The following is an 8,569-nucleotide window of genomic DNA, read 5'->3' as shown; positions in this document are numbered from 1 at the left end:
TATTTTTCTCGAGACTAAACCGTTTCACTAACAATCAGTTTACTTCTGCATTATACATAATAAACTGAACGCGAGTTATAAAATTGCAGTTATGATTATTGCATCGTGAAATGCAGAAGTTAAAACAATAGAAAACTTCATCATCAGGAATCTGTCGAAGCGGCTGCTATGAATGGCCTAGTCGAAGCTACGCAGTGAATTCGCATTATCAAACACACCACCCTATTATTATTATTATTATTATCAATTATACGTACATGCATTGTGCACATAACAACGATATTGACAGACTTTGATTACATATAGGCTTGTGTGGGCACTCAAAACACTGTCGCAATCGGCACCACTTCCACCATTGGACTTCCATATAATGCTCACTTCACGTTATACGTATAAAGGCAACATATTGTGGCTCACCAGCTCCGCTATCACATCCTTATTATCACATATCACACATTTCTATAATTCTATAGTTGACGGTTGTACTGTAGAGACAGCTTGGAGTGTGTTTAACGCGCTGTAGCAGTCCTACCTTTACCGACCGAGCAAACTCATCCGTTTTCTTCCTATATTAAATAAACAAACGAACGAAATGGGTTGAAATTTTGACGGTGCATAGCTCTTTTGTAACGGAATCTACTACTAGGCCGCTAGATGACAACTAGTAATTACATACGCATCATTTTTGTGTTTGAAAGTCCCTGAAATATGCACTTTTCTGACCCTGAAATGAACGAAATATGGGAACAGCACCGAGTGTCAAAAAACAACAAATTTTTTTTGACGATATAAAAAAGCTACGCACCGTCAAAATTTCAGCCCATTTTGTTCGTTTGTTTATTTGATATAAGAAGGAAACGAATGAGTTCGCTCGGTCGGTAAGGGTAGGACTGCTACATCGTGTTAATTCGGAACGCAGGATGTTTGAACTTTTCTCCCTTTTTTCTTCCCTCTGTCTTCTTCTTTCACCTCAAAACTCTTCTTTTATCCTGAACGAAGTGTGTATATATGGTTTCCGCGTGGATTCGAGCTCAAATGAAATTCGTTTTTTTGCTTCACTATGTAAGAAAAAAGAAAAATTTCCTCACAAATAAGTAATTAAAGTTTGACTCGGTTTTGATAGAAAAAAAAAAATTGAATAATTTAAATAAACATAAAATAAAAAAAATCTGGTGAAAAGTGAAACATATTTCTTTCGTTGAAAAATAATTCTTAGTCGAAACTGGGCAGTTGATTCAAATAAAATAAATGCAAGTTAAATATGTGAATATTTCTACGATATATTTTGACGGTTGTCAAAAACGTATAAATTGCAATATTTGCATTATTATTATTATTATTACGTACATACCTTTGAACTAAATTCTTACCATGGCTCGGCAAACTTATTCTGTGGTGCATTCAAAATAATAAGCTTTAAACATTATTCTCACTCTCTTTAATATAATGCAAGAAAAGAAAAGAAAAGAAAAGAAAAGGAAAAAAAAAAAAAAACGTTTGAGAAGAAAAAAACAGTTGCGCAATAAAATAAGAAACATCAATAAAATAAGAAAAATTTTCAAGTCGTCACTTTTGTTTTTTAATCATTCGCGTCATGAAAAATTAATACAAGTATATTAAAAACGGTGTACAAGAATGATGAAAAACTCGTTTCACAGTTGATTTTCCAAGACAGAGAGAGAGAGAGAGAGAGAGAGAGAGAGAGATCCATAGCTTCACTTTTAATTCCCTTTTGTAAATTTCAACGGGCCGCGTATAATAATTAATCAGATACAGAAAGAGATGAAGAGTCTCGTACACGTATATATATATATGATATACGTGGACACAATAATAGAATTTGATCACTTATAAGTATTATCATTATTATTGTTTTTTTTTTTTTTTTATGTATTCCATTTTATTTCCTCTTCTCTTTTTTTTTTTTTAAACACTTTCTTTGGAAAGAAAGCGATATAAACAAGGGAGAGATAGAGGTCGATAGAAAATCGAGCATGCATTCCGCAATATAAATATCATATAGTTTTGCTACGAGGCAAACTGCTATTGTAATACAAAGAAATCTGTTAACTAACTTTATTATTAATAATAATAATAATAATAATAACAATAATATTAATACTAATAACAATAATAATACGAATAATATAATAACAACAATAACAATAATATTAATAATAATAACAATAATAATACGAATAATATAATAATAACAATAACAATAATATTAATAATAATAACAATAATATTAATAATAATAATAACAACAACAATAATAATAGTCATAATAATAGTAATAGTAATAGTAATAGTAATAATAATAATAAGAATAAGAATAATAATAATAATAATAGAAACGTTAAGGACCTGTATAAAGTAGGGTAATTGGGCTGGCGATAGAGAGTGCGAGAAAACTAGTGCAAATGCCGTTTTAGGCATCCCCCTATTTCTCTACACGTAAGTTTATATCAAATTATTGCACAGTAGCTCAAAGCTAAAAACAAAGTTTTTGAACAAACTTAGAAAATCGTTCGTCATTAGAGATTCGTGAAGAAACTTTATCTAGTATCAAGATTTGTCTTAATTCGGCTTTAGTTGAAAGAATTTCCTATTTATCTTCGTACGATTTGTATTGTTTTTTTTTTTTTAAATTTATTCAATCGGATCGTATATCGTACGACGAAGGTGCAATTTTTGTTGTAAAAATTCCTCTTGTTTTAATCTCAATAAATATTTATTGTGCAAAAGATTGCTTTGAATATGATATTTGCACCGTGATGATATATGTATATGTTAATTCGTATATATAAACAATAATTATTTCTTCTCTCTATTCATTGTAAATATAAAATAATGTAATAAAGATAACGACATATTTGTAAATGTATATTCGACAATTTGTCGATTGGCGAAATGCTTTTCCTTGAACTCGTCTCATTTTCCAGGCAATTCGTAGTCCAACCAACAATCCTGAATTTATGAGGTATTGCAACCGAGTGAAAAATTTATCATATATATATATATATAAATATTAAGGTGGGATAAAAAAATAACGATTTTTCTTTTTTTTCGTTAGTCACCCGTGACAATTCTGTAAAAGTTTGAGCTCTTAATATGTTCATATTAAAAGGCAATTATTTACGATTTTCCATTTCCTGTTTGAGTAACGCGGGAATTTCTTTTTTTTTTCATTTTCGCATTTTATTACTCAAAAACGGATTGGAGTATCGTAAAGAACGATAAATATTTTTGTAGGAAATTAAACGTTCTACAAAAAAGGTATTCTGCAATTTTTTCGTAAATCTACTGTTTCAAAAGTTGTTGAGGTTGAAAATTAGTTACGTGGAAATGTCACGATTCTTTTCATTTTCACTATGAAATAACGGTTGAAGAATGGCGACAAAAAAAAATGTATATATAATATTTTTTTTAGAGTTCGCGTTATCTTCTTCACTAATATCAAAATTTTCCTTGAAATTTCCAATATCACTCAACAAGAAACAAGTTTTTAACCTAAACTATTGTACAAAAATTTGTATTTTCATCAATTTTTGAAACCGCGTAGATTTACGAAAAAATCGCGAGAGATCTTTTTTGTAGATCGTTCAATTTCTTAAAAAAAAACAACATATATTGCTCTTTACGATCGGCCAATCCATTGTTGAGTAATAAAATTCGAAAGTAAAAAATTAAAAAAGAAGAATTTCCTGTATTATTTAAACAAGAAATGTAAAATTGTAAATAATTATCTCTTAATATTATTATTATTAAGAGCTGAAGTTTTTACAGAATTGTTTTTTCGTCATCTTGAACGATATTTTCATGATGACTGACGAAAAAAAAAAAAATAGCCAATTTTTAAGCCCACCCTAATATGTGAAAATTGAATGGTGCGTATTACTACTGTTATGATTATTATTGTTGTTATTGTTGTTGGAGTTATTACTATTGTCATTATCATTGTAAAATAGATTTTTACGAAAATGGCGACGACGATGTTTGGAATAAGGGGGATGCCTTGCCGCATAAAACGAGACACGAGGGGTGTAAATTAATTACAACGCGTGCGACCGCTCGTGGATCGAGCTGACCGCTTTCAAGTGATATATTTAGATATTACAATCGACATTAACACATTGAATTATTGTAATATTAATTAAAATTAATATTTGTTATTATTGACGTTTTCAATAATTTGAACCATATTGAACATATAAATATAATAATGATAATGAATATATATATATATATATACATACATAATATATATATATATATATACATACATAATATATATATATATATATATATATATATATATATATATATATATATATATATATATATATACGTATTATAAATATGTAACGATCATGACGATGACGATGATGATACATAATGACGACGACGACGATTGATGGTGATGATGATTATTAAACGTAAAAAAAAAATATCGCTCAGACTTAAAAACAAGAAAAAATCATTCGTATTTGCGAGAGTAAACAATTGATGTGTTACTATGTATATGAATGACGATGCATACATACACTATATATATATATATATAGTAATAGACTTAAGCTACTTAGTAGGCTTAAAAAAAATTTGTATAAGGGCTGTACGTGGCGTGGCAGTTATAACCTGCGCTTAACGCCAGCCAATCAGAATCCGTTTCATTAATAATAATAAGTAAAGAGGAGGAAGAAGGAAGGAGAAGCAGAGAAAAAAAAAAAAAGGGGAAAAAAAATTAATAATTATCGATAAACTTATTTATATAGTGTTGAGCACTGTTTTAAGTGCTTTTCATTTTTGGGCTGTGTGAAGCTTCAAATAAATCAAATTAAAATAATAATAAATAAACGAAGTGAAAAAAAAAACAAAAAAAAAAAAACAAAAACCAAAAACTAATTATCATAATATTGGCTTTTTGCGTATGAATATATGTATATATATATATATATATATATATATATATATATACATACATACATATATATATATATATATATATATAGGTATCATTCTCGAGTCGAAGAGAAAAAAAAAGTTGAAAAAAAAAGAAGAAAAACAAAAACAACAACAACAATAACAACAACAAACATCTCTCCGAGGTACGTCGTATTAAAGGTGATAAATAATGAAAAGGAAAGATGTAAAATAGTGATTGGATGAAAAAAATACAAAAACAACAACAACAGCAACAAAAACAAACGAAAGAAAGCAACAACAACAAGAGAAAAAAAAACAAAGAATAAATAAATTGAAAAAAAAAATAAATAATAGTAAATAAATAATTATAACGTTCGTATGTAACTTGTTCAATATGTTATTGATTCAGCGTCTTCGGTTTTTATCCATTCTAGAAACCTTCAATATATAATACATATACCTATTATAAATTATATATTATATTATTATTCTTATAATGTTACTAGCTCAGGTAAACATCCTGCCGACTTGCCCTGAGTTTTGCTAACAATTAAGAGTCACCTAAGCCATCTTTTATTTATAGGTAATTAGAAAAAGAAATAAAATAATAATAATAATAATAATAATAGGATATTGTGATGAATGAAAATAATACACAGATTTTACATTCATCGTTCTCTTGGGGTAAAAAAGAAAAAAAACCCTCGAAGCACTGAGAAGAATGCTAATTTTTTCAAAAAAAAAAAAATAATCAAAGGCTTCTAGAAATATGATACAAGACAAGCTTGATTGAATTCTAATTCAAATAAATAATCTGGAATAATGATAATAATAATACGCTTTGAGGGAAAAAACAAAGAATGAAAGATGAAAAGAATAATGCAGTTTTAGAAAAATCATCCCTTAAATGGTGACGGTGGGTCACTCGTGCCTCGCTCAAACCGTTTACCCTTGCTAGCTTCTTTACATGATTATACTGTTTAAGCAAATGATCAAATCATTGATATTGTGATTCGTCCTTATTCTAGGATAGTTAATGGAGATTTCATGAATTTTGCCGAATTTTTTCGATCGCTTTGGGGCACTTTTTGAAGCGTCAGACACCAGCGAGGGGAAAATAACTCTCTAAATTGATGTGTCAATAGATTTGTGAATTAATACTAATTCATCTGAATTGATGAAAAACAACCGAATTGATTGAAATTAACTGAATTAATGAGAATCGACTGAAATAATAACAAATTAACTCAAGTTGATTTGAATTAGTTTGGATTCGTGCCAGAATTGTCGGTTGAGAGGAAAAAGAATAAATTGAAATGACAAAAAAAAAAAATTGTGTTGGATTACAAGAAAATTAGTTTTAATTGACAGAAAATCCAAAAGAAAAAAAAAAAAAAATCGAAAGAATATTTTTTATCAAGAGTTGACTAAAAAAAAAAAAAAAAAAAATTGAAATTTACGAATTAAAATGAATTAAGTTGAATTAAACAAATTTAACTGAATTGAAAAAATGAATTTGAACTAAAACAAAAATGAAAATGAATTACATAAATTAATTTGAATTAATTTAACTGAAAAAATTATTGTGTCAGGCAAATCTGAAGTTATTTCCCCCTTTGGGCACGAGTGGCCCACCATTTCCATTCAAGGTTCCATTCCATTTATATGGTTGATTCGTCGTCATTTAGAAGCATTTGATTTTTCCATTGTAAGGCACTCAGGGCACCAGTTTGTATATGTCAATGAATTTATTTGTACAATCGGCGTAGGTTACTGATATCGAATTCGCGCAAACGTATCGTGTGACAAACAGGTGCGTATAACTCGAGTGAAGTTACGTCATACGTCGTTTTTCAAAACTCGAATGCCAGTCCTTAGAGGTTATCAGAATTTCATAATACACATTAGGTACGCATACCTAGAGTAATTGTCTGACGGATGAATGATCCGTCGTCTGCTGAAACGTAATGCGCATGCGCTGAAAGTCGAGCGCAGTTATTTGTTCAGGACTACCAATTGTCACAAATACGGATGACAGCGCGCCGCGATGTATTTAGTTGGAAAAATTTTTAGCCTGTAACAATCGATGCATCGATTAATCGAGTCCAAAGAATAATCGAACACGTCTCGCTTGAATCGGTGAGAATTGATCTATCAATCGATTACTTCGTACTTTTTTTTCAAACGGTGCATTTGGAACCAAAATATCGTGAATTTCAGGAGGTAGTCTTTATAGCGGAAAAGTTTTTTGATAATTTACAGTTTCATTGAAATTATTTTCCAACTTCAGGTTAAAACATTCATTCATCTTTCAGTTATTATATTAAATAATTACTTAGTAGGTTACTTAGAGTTTGAAAAATAATCAATTTTATCGAAAATCGATTGCTTTTGGTCATTTTTAGCTATCAGTATCGACCTCAACTGTCAGTAAAAACCTTCTATACTTTTTAGGTTACATCAATGGCGGTTGGTATGCCTGATTCTCGCGCATGCGCATTAAGTTGTCGCAAACTACGGACTGTTCGGTCGTTAGATAAACACTCTGTATAATTGCTGTTCACCCCCCAGCCCCCGACAAACGTGTATAATTATGTAAATGCGTATATTATAGATGACAATATTCTACGTACAGTACGATTTGAGACTTGCGAGATCCCCAGAATCTGCATAAATTAAACGTTCATTAAAGAGGCAAAGTCGAGTAGATGGCTAGAAAAGTAGGCGAATTTCGAGAATTTTTATCTAAAAAACTATTTAATCGATTCCATTCTTGTTTTTTTCTTATTTGTTTCGAAGTTTATACATTAAGGTATATTCCATAATTTTTTTCATCAAAATTTATCCACTCGTAGCGTTGTTACAGTGGCTGGCGTGAAATATGCTTAGGATTTTGGACAGTCGGTTGATCTAAGATGAAAAATTCCAACGAGATCTTGAAATATAATATATTGAGTCGTTCGCTGAGTAGATATTTTTATTTTTTCATTTTTATTAACGAAACGGTGAATGTTTCGACTTTAACGTTCGTTTTCGGGCCTAGATTTAACAACTTTTTTTGGACCGTAAAGAAATAAATAATTGATTTAACTAAAAAAAAAAAAAAAAAAAAAAAAAAAAACCTATATGCAGCGAACGAGACAAAGTGTACAAAAACATTGTGTCCAAATTCGAAAAGTGAAAATTTGCAAATTTGAATACCAACGAATAGAATAATTACGTCAAAGTGTATAATTCTCGTATTTAAGATGGTCGATCCATATCGATGAAAATAAAAAAAAAAAAAAACGAACTGCAAAATTTTGCCGATCACTAACAAAATAACGCTCAGTTTCATTGGAATGGTAATATTTTTTTATTCTCAAACGGTATAACCATATAAATTATTGCAATACAGGAATCGTTCAAGAGCAAAACACTCCAACTCGTCAAATTTACTGTATCGTAAATCTGTCTATACACACATATATACATTTATATACACGTAATTGCATAATAATGGATCCAGAAAAAAAAGAAGAAGAGAAAAAAATACCAACAACAAACGATGGAAGAGAGGAAATTCTAGTAGTCAGTAATAACAGAGTCAGTTTGACGTTGTAAGAATGAAAGCTACAATATTTAGCGTATGATTGCATGA

The sequence above is a fragment of the Diprion similis genome, chromosome 13 (assembly GCF_021155765.1).
Source record: "Diprion similis isolate iyDipSimi1 chromosome 13, iyDipSimi1.1, whole genome shotgun sequence".
Classification (NCBI taxonomy): Eukaryota; Metazoa; Arthropoda; class Insecta; order Hymenoptera; family Diprionidae; genus Diprion; species Diprion similis.
Note: the sequence above shows the minus strand (reverse complement) of the source record.